Below are 15,219 nucleotides of genomic sequence, written 5' to 3'. Positions count from 1 at the left end.
TGCTCAGTTGACAGGTGAGTCAATATCACACCGGTATGATGACCTACGTTGAATAGCATTAGTGTTAATCATTGTGGCTGTAAGTAAATACGTTTCAGTTGTGTACTCAATGTTCTGTTTGTATTCTGTTGCATATCGGGCAGAGGCCCCACAACTTGCAGTCGGCGACATCTTCCCAGACGCCACCACTCTCCGTGAGCCGGCCGCTGTTGCCCTCCGCGGGAAGACCGTCGGGCGGGAGAAGACAGTGCCGGCGCGTCACAGACATACATTACTAGGCTGGCAAAGGCGCGTCTTTTACTGAAGCCTGTCATTTGGTGAGGCAAGTTTGTGTATGGTACTACTATGATTCCTGAAACGAAATGACGTTGCAAGCTTTACGAGGTGGTCTAAATAAATGCTGCAGCTGAGCAAGTATTTGCGTACTAGTTGAGTTTAACATATACATTCTAGACTACAGTTACGAAAAGAATATCAAGTTATGTATACACACGTTTAAAGTAGACTCTAGCTTTTGTAAAAACACTCACGATTGTTAATAACGACAAATAAAGCGTTCAACTTATAGTAGCAGTTTGATAATGAGCATACTACGATTCGAAGAAAATCCGAAGTTGATCAAAACTGGTTGAAAGCACATCTTTAAGCTACGTCTGTTAATACTAGATTTATTAAACCCCTTAAATAAAAGTAAACTATTTAAACATTGCCGGTATTTTTGATATGACAAACTGTAATGTCATTATTTAGGCTTCGATACAGTACAAATGCAAAAATACGTAAAATGTTTCTAGTTATGGTTGCATTGAGACATGTTCCTTTCGTTGTAACTTCTTCTTCACGAAATTTTATAGCCGAACACGACGCATATACTGAGCATTATGTCGAAACTCTAAAGGTAGCGTAGTTATGTCCGTTTATACCCATTTCTTACGACTATCAGTAAATAAACAGCTGCTTACATGTCCTTTGCCCTCGCCGCCATGCTACGATTCATTTGTACCAATGATTTTGTATTTGATATTCTCAGTCTAGTAATGTATGTCTGTGGGGCGCGTGTTATCGGCTTTGACTTAAATCAAATTAATGAATGAAAATAACTGTTGAAATGTTTTGTAACAATGGAGAGCTATCTTGGAAATGGAAAAATGCCATTTTTACGATGAGATCTTGTTTAAACTAGATGCTAAGAGCATGTGTGTCTAATTTGAAAATATACATCGATAACTACGAAAGTTGACGTGTTTCTCAGTCAAGCGTGTTGATATGATGGAATATGATAAAGAAAAATATGTGATTATTTTAGTCTGTCATCATCATGTGGTGATTGATTTGAGAACCAAATTTCATTGATGAATTTGGAAGGTCACTGAATATTAAAGCGAGCGAACGATCTGTGTTTGGAAGGTCACTGAATATTGAAGAGGGGCACCGACCGGTATATTAAGAATTGCCAGCGGGTATTGTTTGATACGCACAAAACTGAATCTTCGTCTGTCTCAGCTTGCGAACTTGCAGAAAGTTAAACAAAACAATGCTCTGCGTTAATTCAATTTTCGTTGTGGCGCGCTGCTGAAAAAGAAGTCTGTTAAGGTCAAGATTTAGTTCTTTCCACTTATGACTGAAAGTGTTCAGCGCCATAGCACATCCTGGTGTTTAAAAAGGGGCGTAGCGCCACAAGCTCACGACATTTTTAGGTGGTACGGCCAGCGTTCTGCCGCAGAGCGTGGCAGACATCCAAATAAAATATAAAAAGAACAAAATGAACACTGAAGCCGCGCGGGATTAGCCAAGCGGTCTCAGGCGTTGCATTCGTGGACTATGCGGCTGATACCGGCGGAGGTTCGAGTCGTCCCTCGGGCATGGGTGTGTGTATTTGTCCTTAGGATAATTTAGGATAAGTAGTGTGTAAGCTTAGGGACTGATGACTTTAGCAGTCAACTCCTATAAGATTTCACACACATTTACAACACTGAAGTCAGGAAACAGTTTGCTGTTTGTATTCGGGGTCGTTGAAGTGAACACCTAGGTGGGCATCAAAAGAAATGAACAGAAGTGTAAAATTGGCATTCGCAAAGTAAACACGGTTTTCAAAACTAATCTCTGATGTGTCCGAAAAGGAAAAATAAGGTCAGCTTACAGGAGTGACACATGGGCTTTTAAAGTGGTAACCATTCCGAAACTGTGGTTCCTTAGAGGGCTGCGGAGACAAGAATCATGAGAACTACAAGAAAAGGCAAGAAAACAAATACAGGGACCAGGGAATAGAGTACACTGGACTGGAAGGCGTAGTTGTGCACAAAATGGAAGTGAAGTTGACATGGGTTGGTGCGTCATGTAGACAGGCGAGTGGATGGTGGATACAAGCCCCAGTCACGTTGATGTGACCGCAGCCTATGTTCGACGTCAACGAGCAATAATCACTGGTACGCGACAGGTGGCAGCACTAGCGGTGGAGGGTATAAAAAGCGCATCCAGGGGACGTGGAAAACAGTGCAGTCGTTGTCCTAATGGGGAAACGGAGCGATATGCCTGACGTCCAAAAGGGCATAATCATTGGCTTTCGGACAAAGGGTAGAAGCATTTCCGAAAGGGCTAAGTTATCTGTTCCGCACCGGTGTGGTTGAAGTATACCGTACATCGAAAAACGGCGCTATCCACAACCATAGCATCATAGACGACAGCAGTGAACGATGGCTGCGGAGATGTGTCCAGGCAAACAGACGTGCAAGTTTTGAAAAACTAACCGTCCATGTGAACCAAGACGCTGCGAACGGCGTCTCCTCAGTGACTGTTCAGCGAGCGTTTCTGCGTTTAGACCTGCACAACAGGTGCCCAGTTCATGCTCCCATGCTGAGTGGTGTTCGTTGCTGACGAAGGCTGTAATTTGCAAGCTCATTCACGATCCAGCTTCAGTCCACAGGCATCGCTTCTATGTAATTCAGCAACAACATCATAGAAGTTTCCAGCTAGATGGTATGTCCAATCGCGTCATCTCTCTAATAGCATCACATATTTTGTGTTCATTGTTATGAAAATGCATAATCATACATTGTACTGCTGTACGATCATAGGTTATGTATTTTCCAACGCCCTTGCCGCAATGGAAACACCGGTTCTCTTCAGATCACCGCTGCCGAGTGCTGTCGGCAAGCAGGGAGCACACAGAGCCTTTGTGAGGCCAGTCGAGGAGCTGCTTGTCTGACAGGTAGCGGCTCCGGTCACGGAAACTGACAACTGCCGGGAGAGCAGTATGCTGGCCACACGCCCCTCCATATCCGTGTCCAGTGACGCCCATCGTCAGAGGATGACATGGCGGTCGGTCTGTACCGTTGGACCTTACGAGTCCTGTTCTTACGGAGTATAGAGTATACTTTATATATTTCTGATAGCTATAAAAGTTCTTCCTCGTTATCTAAAAACAGAGATGTAGCATGATTGTAACTGACAGACTGGCTGGAACGAATGTTAGGTTGTCACCCACAGGCAGAGGAAGAAACACGAACTCCCAGTGAGCTTCTGCTTTCAGCGCAAGTCGCTTGAGTATTTCCGCCCGTGATGTAAGTTTCCCTCGTAATACCAACCTTTTTTTATGCGCGGTAGGAAGGGAAAAAAAAGAAAAGGAAAAGGACGCTGAGTTCGTCTTGTGACTCTCTTAACGAGAGTGTAGGATGAATATTTTACCTCAGCGGGGGGAAAAACATATCATACTGACGACGAAATGTCTTAGCGTAAATCAGACGAACGGAAGCAATTTGTTGTTACTTTTACGCGAACTGACACGAGTGGCAATGAAATGCGGTAGAACCATTTATGAGGTCTGTTCAAAAGATTTCTGAACATTCGTTAATTCGCGCGAATGGTGTGTTGCAGCGAAGTGCGGTTGGCATCCCTGCACACGCCTGCGTTTAATGAGTAACTGCTGGAAGTTTCATTGTTGTATGTCTGTTGTTAGTTATTCTGCGGTACTGTATTGAGTAGAACGTTGTGTCGCATAGTTAGCGAATTTCCAGATGGCGGAGTTAGAGGAGCAACGCGTGTATATTAAATTTTGCGAGAAACTCAAAAACTTTATAGAGACACACCAAGTAATGCATAAAACCTGTGGTGTCACCGCCAGACATCACACTTGCTAGGTGGTAGCCTTTAAATCGGCCGCGGTCCGGTAGTGTACGTCGGACCCGCGTGTCGCCACTATCAGTGATTGCAGACCGAGCGCCGCCACACGGCAGGTCTAGAGAGACTTCCTAGCACTCGCTCCAGTTGTACAGCCCACTTTGCTAGCGCTGGTTCACTGACAAATTACGCTCTCATTTGCCGAGACGATAGTTAGCATAGCCTTCAGCTACGTCATTTGCTACGACCTAGCAAGGCGCCATTATCAATTGCTATTTATCTTGTGATGCATGTACCGTCAGACCGATGTTCACCAATTCTGGATTAAAGTTAAGTATTCCAACAGCTACGTACTTTATTTGCTATACTCAAATCCTTTAACTGTTCCAGACCTCACGCCAGCCTGCGTGAGCTTAAACGCGTGCCTTTCGGCTTCACCTCCTAGTGGCTTGGCTGTCTTGCCAAGTCACAACAAAACATATGGTAATGTGTGCTTAACCCAATCGAAGACCGACTGTCGGAGACATTGTCGGGTTTCAACTGGAACGTGTCATGAAATCCTGGCAGAGCACCTTGGAACGCACTGCGTTGCCGCCACGTTCGTCGCGCGGCTCACGAGTCAAGACCAGAAAGTCCTTCGCCTTGCAGTCTGTGAAGAGCTTCTGGATCGCGCAAGTGAGAACGAGATGTTCCTTAAGAGAATCACAACTGGTGACGAGACGTGGGTCTACGGTTATGATGTTGAGACCGAGGTTCAATCTTCATAATGGTTCGGGAAAGGTTCTCTAAGACCAAACAAAGCTCGTTGGGTCAGGTCAAGTGTCAAAGCCACGCTGATAGTTTTATTTGACTTTGAAAGATAAGTTCATCAAGAGTTCGTGCCACAGGGACAATCTGTTAATCGACGGTAGTATAGAACCGGGTTGCGACGCCTGCGAAAAAACGTGAGAAGGAAACGGTCTGAAATGTGGCGAGACAACTCACGGTTCTTTCACAGAGATAACGCACCCGTACATTCATCCCTGTCGGTGCGTGACTCTTACACGAAAAACGAAATCACTGTGCTGCCTCATCCTCCGTATTCTCCTGACCTGGTGCCTGGGTCTTCTTTCATTTCCAAAGTTGAAAACCCCGTTGAAACGACGAAGATTTGCAACGGTAGACGAGTTTAAAGAAAATTCGCAGACGGCGCTTCGCGCGCTCCAGCAAAAGGCGTACCAAGACTGCTTCCGGGAGTGGAAACGGCGTTGAGAGCTGTGTATCAATTGGGGAGGAGAGTATTTCGAGGGAGACCAGGTACAATAATTAAAAGGTAAGCGCAGAAAAAGTTTGTAGACAAAGTTCCAGGATGTTTTGGGCACACCTCGCACGACGTAAACGACAAATTGCTGAGTTTGCAGTTGAACTTGCTTAGACAACGTTGCCAGACCTTTGTTCATTTCGACGTCTGGTTGAGCAACAGCTGTGATTTATGGCATCGTATTCAGTGAGTACCTACTGCCGGTCGTTGCCGAGTTGCTGTTTACTATCAATGAGCAATAAACTCCCACGTGTCCTGTGCCCTGCGCTCTCTTTCCTCGTAACATGAAGGATGAATACTCGGCTCGTTAATAAACCGAGAACTCTGTGTTGCGACTTAAGACGCCATAAATCAACATGACAATGTAACGAAGGGCTGAACGTAAATTTGCGAGCGTAGCGGAGTTGTAATTCATACAATGAATTTTATGTGTTTGCACTCCAAATGTACAAACGTGAATAGAGTCGTGGGAGACACTCTGTGTGAGAATGTACTCTATTCCGTATTACACATGTAACAAAATGTGAATGGGTAGGTCCATAAAATATATTTGACTTACCCCTGCATTGAGAGAGACATTGTTCGGTATTACAGATAAAGCGGCAAAAATAAATTAACGTGAACCTTTTCAAGCACCATACCCGGATACGGCAGGCAGGATTTACTAGATTAGAAGTCAATGTAACACAGGCGTTCGGGTGCAAAGGACTTCCTGAAGATGACAAGTTCACGAAATCGTTTCGCTGAATACACTATTGTCTTTATTTAGCCTCACAAACTTTTGATATGAGTGCTTGTCTACTCATCACTTGAATTTGGTACGAAAATATGATAAAGCTTTTCCAAGAGATGAAGTTCTGTACTGAACACATTACCTTCCTGCTTTTGCGATCTCGTTTTGCAAGAAGTCCAACAAAGGTCGGCGAAATTCATTTGGAAGGAGTGAAGTTAATAGCCGCCAGATTCGTGTTGTTGCATCTAATTTTCACTAAAAAAACTGTGGAAAAGATTTTGTACTGCTTTGATCCGTGCTCTAGTAGTGAAGTGCTGAATTGATGTCCTAACACTACCAAATGAAAAACGGGGAAAACAGCACCTACAAGTTCGTGATATCGCTTCTTTATATCCAAGAAGCTTTGATCACTGTGAATAATGCGGCCGTCACACAATCTACGCATAATATAATGCAGTCATTATTTAGTTGTGCTGGAAGGATGCTGCCAACATCGTCTCAAGGAATTCTTCAAAAATGGCGGAGACAAATGTATTGTAAGAAAGGGATGGATGGATGGATGGATGGATGGAGGCATTTGTAAAAGTGCGTCCAAAATCAGGCTGTCGAACAGTATCGCATTCTCCTCGAAGCTACAGGAAATCTGACTGTAGCAAATGTTATATTATGCCATTCTACAACCCGACATAACTCATGGTGGTATGTTTGTAGCCAACTGAGGCGGCTCTTACAGCCCGTTCCGCTAGCATGCATCAGGGAGCCGCCGAGGTCAACCTCCCAGTATGAAAGAAGAATCAGTAGTAAGCATCTAACATGCAATTACTTCAGGAGACAGTGCGGAGACGTTCTCGACATTTATCAACATCTATCAGCTACACCTTTTCCGGCATTAATGGTTATTATTTTCTGCACCTTGAGGAGAGTTTTCTCCAGTGTTTCGGCAGATGTGTGAAATTTTGTGCTTGCATCGTGTAGCGCGAGTCATCCCAGACACATCTGTGTCGCGGCGCCCACTGTCGATTGTGAGTCGGTTCGTTTCTCATTACAAGGAAGCTATTTTTAAAAAGGAATTTGACGTGCTCATTCAGTAGAGCGCTCTTTAATTAGTCCACTGCGACATTCGTTCTGTCGATATGTATTGCCAGAAACACTGAAACATGATGGATAACCAGTACTCCTCCAGCGACAAGCGTACTGCCATGGGCCACGCTGGCTGCTCAGTGGGCTTTGAAATAGCTGTTAAATCGTCACATAAATTGTAAAGAACAGACATTCGTTCATCTTGAGGAGATTCGTTCAGAAAGCTCACTACTGGAGTTCGCCTTGTTTCGAAAAAAAGTAAGGATTCTGCATTGGACAAAACAATTTCCTTTTTCTGTTAATCAATATATGTTTCGACAGTGTTATAACTATTAGGAGGCTCTCTGTTTCGTGCCTCCCCATACCCCCCCCCCCTCTCCCCGTCTCTCTCTCTCTCTCTCTCTCTCTCTCTCTCCCTCTCTCCACACACACACACACACACACACACACACACACACCTACCTCATAGGCTACTGACTACGAGGTATCTGCCCCCATCCAGAAACTAGATACATGTACAATGTGTCTAGTGTAAACTGTGCATCAGGGAATGTTGTAAATATGCTTTACGGAGTTTTCATGACGTCAAACGCATTACCGCCGACAACGAAAGTTGAAGCAAACAGCTTAAAATACTCTGTCGCATTCGCAAATTTACAAATTTCAGCTCAACTAATACTTTTCTGGACTAACAAGTAACACATTTATCACAAAAATCTCTGAACAAACGAGAAACGTAATTATTATTGTAGCACTTTGGGAGCAATAGTAATAAGTTAACAGTAGTAGCAAGTTAAACGATCATAGTGAAGTGACAAAATATGTGAAACACCTACCGTCTCATTTTAGAAAGTATCGATGCATTCACTTCAACACTTGGAGCGTTTCCACGTATTTCGCCGGAAGTTTCACTGCAGAAATTCACAAGGAATATATCGTTGTATTCATCTTTTAAGGAGATATAAAATAACGATGGGGATAACATATAATTATATTATAAAAAATAGTGTTTTTGCTTCATTCAAAAGTATACTTTTGCACCCTTTCTTTTGCTATCTTGAATAATTTTAAATACAAGGCGTTCGTTCGTTAAATTAGCTTCTTTGTGTATTGTGACAGTGGCATTTCCGTTGTAATCCACTTGCCGTTTACACCTGACTGTAAATTATTCGAATTAGAAGATACAGTTTCATGAGCCTTCAGAATGCATAAGGGCACAGTTCGATATTGGAAACAGTCGCGCTATAATACCCCACGACGAACAGTTTAATGCGAGGAGCTTTAATTATTTTGTGATAGTGCTGTAGAGCTTCTTTCTCTCGTGGTCACATTCACCTTGGGGAGTAGCAGAAATAAGAAACTTAACATCAAAGTTGGTGGTGACGAAGTTAAGGTATTCTGCTGCCCGGGACGCAAAGTAACCTATGACGGGCGAAGCAAGGAGGACATAGTACCGGCAAAGACTAGTATCAAACAAATGCCTTGATTTGAGAAAGAAATTTCTGAGAATGTACTGTTGGAAAACAGAATCCTATGGTAGTGAGTCACGGCCAGTGTGAAAAATGGAATACTAGAGAATCGAAGTGTACAAGAATGTTGCAAATCGAGTTGACTAACAAGGAATGAGGAGATTCTCTGCGAATCGTCGAAGAAAGGAACATAACGAAAACAGTCATCAGGTAATACGTGTAACGTCAATGGTACTAGAGGGAACTGTAGAGGTGAAACGTCCACTTTGAAAAATTAATGAATTACTGTGCCGATATACCTCTTACATTATTTGATCTTTAAACAGCAGAGCAGAACTGAACGTACTCAGACATTTCGCTCTTTACCTATTCTGATCAACACTAAACTGACACCCAATATTTTTAGCGCAACGCAGTCTGACTTTCAAAAATCCCTGCAAAAGAATGGCCCTGACTAACAATAATCTATACCTTTCATCAATCACTTACCTCACAAAAATCTTCACTACTCGAACTACTGCGATACAGCGAGCACCACTACTGCCAGCTAAATAAAAGATTCAAACTACTGAAGGCACTAACTACTGACAGGCATAGTTGGCAAATGAAAGATTTTGATAGAGAACAAACAATGTATTTACCTTAATAGTGTTCAAAACTCATAATATATAGCAGTTCATGGCATCCAGTCTTACAAATTTACTGTCTCTGATGGACACACGTCCAGATCATCCGCTCTCAAAACTTCGCCATCTCTCTCCCCACATCCACCACTGCTGGCGGCTCACCTCCAACTGCGCAACGCTACGCGCTGTTAACATCCAGCTGCCCAACACTGCAATAGCAAACAACAATGCTAACCAGCAACAGACTGCACACAGCACAGCCAGTGATTTTCATACAGAGCGCTACGTGGCGTTACTAATAAGAAAACCTAAACAGCCTACTTACAGAGTAGAGGAAGATCTAGACTGGAATGTATGCAGCGAATAACTGAGGGCGCAGGTGACATGTGCTACTGTGAAATGAAGAGGACGGCGCAGCGGAGGAATTCTTCGCGAGACGAATCAAACCAGTTAGAACAGTGACGACTCAGGAAAGAGAAAGAAAGAAAATGTAGGATTTCAGCAGACATCAGTAGTTAAATGTAAGAAAAACGATCAGTGTGACTAAAAATCATCGTTTGTAATCGAGACAGAGGTTTTACTTGGTTTAGCTAAATCACTTCATGCAAAATCTGGGACATAGCTTCAGATTATCTACGAGCGACTTCCCGTGCTGTCTTTGCCCACTCCGAGGTCTGGCTCGGTCTCTGACGCCAGTGGGTCGTGAAAACGCATTCCACCTCCTACAGAGTCTGCATTTTCGCTATGGCCAGACAGCGGCGCCTCTAAACTCCCCTCTCCTGAGTAGTTTGTGTTTTGGTGCTCACGTAACAGAGCCGTCCGTGTGGACTTCCCTCTGCCGGGCGGTAATTGCCGCACGCTGCCTTGTGGCGGATGCGACGCTGTTCTTGCGCCACCCTTTCCTGAATGGGGAAAGCCTTCGCCGCTGCTGCGGACAATTCCTAGAAGTATAATATACTGCTGTGACCTCCCTCCTCTGACCCACGGGAAAGCCCACGACAGCGCGTCAGCTATAAAAAAGTAAATAAAAGTAAAAGCAACTGACCACACTATCGAAACTACTCTCTAGAAATGAAAATATTGACTAAAAATACTGTCTGACTTCATACATGCATCAGAAGTACCAATTTACTTTCAATAAAGGTAACGGATAGATCAGGAAAAAGAAAGGGAGAGGTTTGAGGAATTTATTAGGAAATACGACCGCAGTAGATACATTTGAATTGAGGAGTAACAGAGAATACAAAGGTGAATGAAGAAAAACAAAATAGACATGAGGTTAGAAGAATAAGTGTAACGTTCCAGTGGCACATTCAAAGAAAGAGTCCTAATAGACTGACAAGAAGAACTGTTCATTTCGAAACCTTAAAAGGCAGGAGGAGAAGTTACCATAATTAATCAAGAAATTGAAGACAGGAGAAAATGTAGAAACAAAATGAAAAACTGAGAAGGTTTCCAAGAAGCCAGGGCAGAAATTCGACAGCAGGAGGAAGGACAAAAGAGAGTGAATAGTTGGAAGTGTACTGGGCAAAGCGTAAAGCCAACCTAGTGGCTCAAACACTGTCAACCGCTCGCATGTAACAAAATAATAACAAAAAATAAAAATAGCAATCCCTTTTGTCGATACGACTCGCGTTCAGTCTCTTCACCAATGTAATTCACTTTCCAACTTCCTGGTAGATTAAAACTGTATGGCGGAGTGAGACTTAAATCTTTGCACAAATGCTCTGCTGACCGAGCACGCTTCACGACCGGCCTCAAAGCCTCACTTCCTCCGCGGCCTCACTCCCGCCTCCTTTCAAGCTCCGGGAATTTCAAATAAGGGCACATTCCGCAGCAGAGTGCAATTACATTTGGTGACTTACTTTCCTTGGATCCTAATTTAATTGATTCATTTACCAGAAACCCTGTGTCTCGTTGGCATATTATTGTTTTCTCTCATTGCAAATGTGAGAAAATCTGTAGTTTAGTTAGCCTTGTTATCAGGCCAAACTTGCGTGGTGATAAACTTCGCAGAACAAGTGTCCTTAGAGAACTGAGCATCTGCTGGGTTGCGTGTCATAAACTAGTATCTTGAAAGCGCGGCTGTCCTTAAGGTAATTTGAGCCTTGGTTTTTACGTAACAGTTAATATCACTAGGGCATTACTTGATGAGAACTGAATTTATCTTAGACGATTTCTTTTTATAAAGTATAATTAGTTTGTTTTCGAGAGACTTGCACTTCCATTTAGTTCGCAGATTTCGTAATTAAAAGTTCCTTGTGAATTACGTGAACAGAGTTGTTCGCATGGCAGATAACATTTTTACAGGGAGGGAGCTTTGCCCAAAGAAAACATAGTCCACATGCATCTACCGGAAGAGAGTTAGACTTGGTGTCATCATTTTTAAAAGTATTTAGTGTGGTCAGTAGGAACTATTAGTGTAAAACAGGATAACGCCTTCTCTAGGTTTCCACCAATACCGAGTCGTCTGGCAGTGTAATTGGCATTTGTTCTTGAACGAGAGTGGGGAGGAATGTGGCACCCGCATTCCACATTGTGATTTATAGTTTGTAATCATAATGATAAATTACGACTTTCTAGATAGGTGGGTGAAAGAGATTTTGTGCTTTGTGTTTTTAAAGTCCTGGACGAAAGTGGGTGGTAGTCTTAACGGAGGACTTCAGCGAGTTAGTTATTGCAGTAGCACAGAAATCGTTTGATTTTATATATGGAGATGGCTTATTCACGCATTTAAGACAATGTTACTGATTGATGGTGACGAATCATGTGGGTGATCTAAGGTTTTGTTTGGAAATATCTCCGTACATACAGGGTGGTCCATTGATAGTGACCGGGCCAAATATCTCACGTAATAAGCATCAAACGAAAAAACTACAAAGAACGAAACTCTTCTAGCTTGACGGGGGAAACCAGATGGCGCTATGGTTGACCCGCTAGATGGCGCGGCCATTTGTCAGACGGATATCAACTGCGTTTTTTTAAATAGGAAACCCCATTTTTTATTACATATTCGTGTAGTACGTAAAGAAATATGAATGCTTTAGTCGGACCACTTTTTTCGCTTTGTGACAGATGGTGCTGTAATAATCACAAACGTATAAGTACGTGGTCACGTAACATTCCGTCAGTGCGGACGGTATTCGCTTGGTGATACATTATCCGTGTTAAAATCGACCGTTCATCAAAAACCGGCATAATATGTACTATTGGGCAATGGAAAATCCACGATGCCTGCGATAAGTGGAACATCAGCGATCTTGGTGGGTTAATGTATGGTCTGGCATTATGGGAGGAAGGATAATTGGCCCCCATTTTATCGATGGCAATTTAAATGATACAATGTATGCTGATTTCCTACGTATTGTTCTACCGATGTTACTACAAGATGTTTCACTGCATGACAGAATGGCGATGTTCTTCCAACATGATGGATGTCCGGCACATAACTCGCGTGCGGTTGAAGCGGTATTGTATAGCATATTTCATGAGAGGTGGGTTGGTCGTCTAAGCACCATACCGTGGCCCGCACGTTCACCAGATCTGATGTCCCCGGATTTCTTTCTGTGGGGAAAGTTGATTTGCTATCGTGATCCACCAACAACGCCTGAGAACATGCGTCAGCGCATTGTCAATGCATGTGCGAACATTACGGAAGGCGATCTACTCGCTGTTGAGAGGAATGTCGTTACACGTATTGCCAAATGCATTGAGGTTGACGGACATAATTTTGAGCATTTACTGCATTAATGTGGTATTTACAGGTAATCACGCTGTAACAGCATGCGTTCTCAGAAATGATAAGTTCACGAAGGTACATGTATCACATTGGAACAACCGAAATAAAATGTTCAAACGTACCTACGTTCTGTATTTTAATTTAAAAAACCTACCCGTTACGAAGTGTTCGTCTAAAATTGTGAGCCATATGTTTGTGAGTATTACAGCGCCATCTATCACAAAAGCGAAGAAAGTGGTCCAACTAAAACATTCATATTTCTTTACGTACTACACGAATATGTAATAAAAACGGGGGTTCCTACTTTTAAAAAACGCAGTTGATATCCGTTTGACCTATGGCAGCGCCTTCTAGCGGGCCAACCATAGCGCCATCTGGTTTCCCCCTTCAAGCTAGAAGAGTTTCGTTCTTTGTAGTTTTTTCCTTTGCTCTTATTTCGTGAGCTATCTGACCCGGTCACGATCAATGGACCACCCTGTATAAGTGTCTTGTCTGAAGCTACATTATGTAATCAAAAGTATCCGGACACCAAAATAACACACGTTTTTCATATTAGGTGAGCGACGCCATTAGACATCGAGAGTGAGCAGTATGGGGCGCTCCGCGGAACTCACGGACTTCGAACGTGGTCAGGTGATTGGGTGTCACTTGTGTGACACGCCTGTACGCGAGATTTCCACACTCCTAAACATCCCTAGGCCTACTGCTTCTGATGTGACGGTGAAGTGGAAATGTGAACGGACAGGTACAGCACAGAAACGTATAGGCCGACCTCGTCTGTTGACTGAGAGAGACCACCGTCTGTTAAAGAGGTTCGTAATGTGTAATAGGCAGACATCTATCCAGACCATCACACAGGAATTCCAAACTGTATCAGCATCCACTACAAGTACTATGACAGTATGGCGGGAGCTGAGAAAACTTTGATTTCATGGTCAAGCGGCTGCTCATAAGTCACACATCACGCCGGTAAATGACAAACGACGCCTCGCTTAGTGTAAGGATCGTAACATTGGACGATTGAACAGTGTAAAAATGTTGTGTGGAGTGACGAATCACGGCACACAATTAGGCCATCCAATGCCAGGGTGTGGGTATGGCGAATGCCCGGTGAACGTCATCTGCCAGCGTGTGTAGTGCCAACAGTAAAATTCGGAGTCGGTGATGTTATGGTGTGGTCGTTTCTTTCATGGAGGCGGCCAGCACCTCCACTTGCGTGACACTATCACAGCACAGGCCTACATTGATGTTTTAAGCTCCTTCTTGCTTCCCAGTGTTGAAGAGGAATTCGGATATGGATAATGCATCTTTCAACACGATCGAGCACCCGATCATAATGGTTACACGACAGTAACATCCCTGTAATTGACTTGCCTGCACTGAGTCCTGACCCGAATACTATAGAACACCTTTGGGATGTTTTGGAATGCCGACTTCGTGCCAGACCTCACCAACCGACATCGATACCTTTCCTGATTGCAGCACTCCGTGAAGTATGGACTGCCATTCCCCAAGAAACCTTCCAGCACCTGATTGAACGTATGCCTGCGAGAGTGTAAGCTGTCATCAAGGCTAAGAGTGGGCCAACACCATATTGAATTCCAGCATTACCGATGGAGGGCGCCACGAATAAGTCATTTTCAGCCAGGCGTCCGGATACTTTTGATCACATAGTGTATGTTGCTCACTTCTGAGCGGTATAGGACTCCTGGAAACATTGTAGGTTAAGACTTTAGCACTGGATATCAAACCAGGTCACCGTAGCAGCAATTACACGCTGAGTGACGAAAAAAATGAAGCACCCAGAAAACGAGGAGACGTGGTAGGAAGTCAGTGTGACTTCGAACACGCGCACTCGACTGGAGGGGGTGGGGGGCGAGGTTATGTGACTGATTAAGAGTTGCAGTTCTTTGTGACAGGGAGCACGGCCACCAGACTGCATTAGTGTTGTGTAGGATAAGGGGCGTGAACAAAGAGAGATTTTGAATGATGATTGTGAAGGAGATGCCGCGTATGCGTGTGAGACAGCATTGTCAGCACTTGACAGAGTCTGAAAGGGGCCTCATTGTGGTTGCCCATTTGGCCGGCTGGTCGAGTGGTGCAGTATCCAGATATGTGGCGTTTCGGATGTGATGGTGATCCATTGCTGACTACGC

General features: G+C 43.7%; 1 protein-coding gene across 1 annotated transcript in view; it reads right to left on the bottom strand.

Moving 5' to 3' along the window:
* LOC124711867 (glucose dehydrogenase [FAD, quinone]) overlaps positions 1–15,219 on the bottom strand; it is a 116,226-nt gene that overhangs the window by 41,373 nt on the left and 59,634 nt on the right. The window lies entirely within an intron of this gene.

This window comes from Schistocerca piceifrons, chromosome 8 (assembly GCF_021461385.2).
Source record: "Schistocerca piceifrons isolate TAMUIC-IGC-003096 chromosome 8, iqSchPice1.1, whole genome shotgun sequence".
Lineage (NCBI taxonomy): Eukaryota > Metazoa > Arthropoda > Insecta > Orthoptera > Acrididae > Schistocerca > Schistocerca piceifrons.
This window is presented reverse-complemented; position numbering and strand designations above follow the sequence as displayed.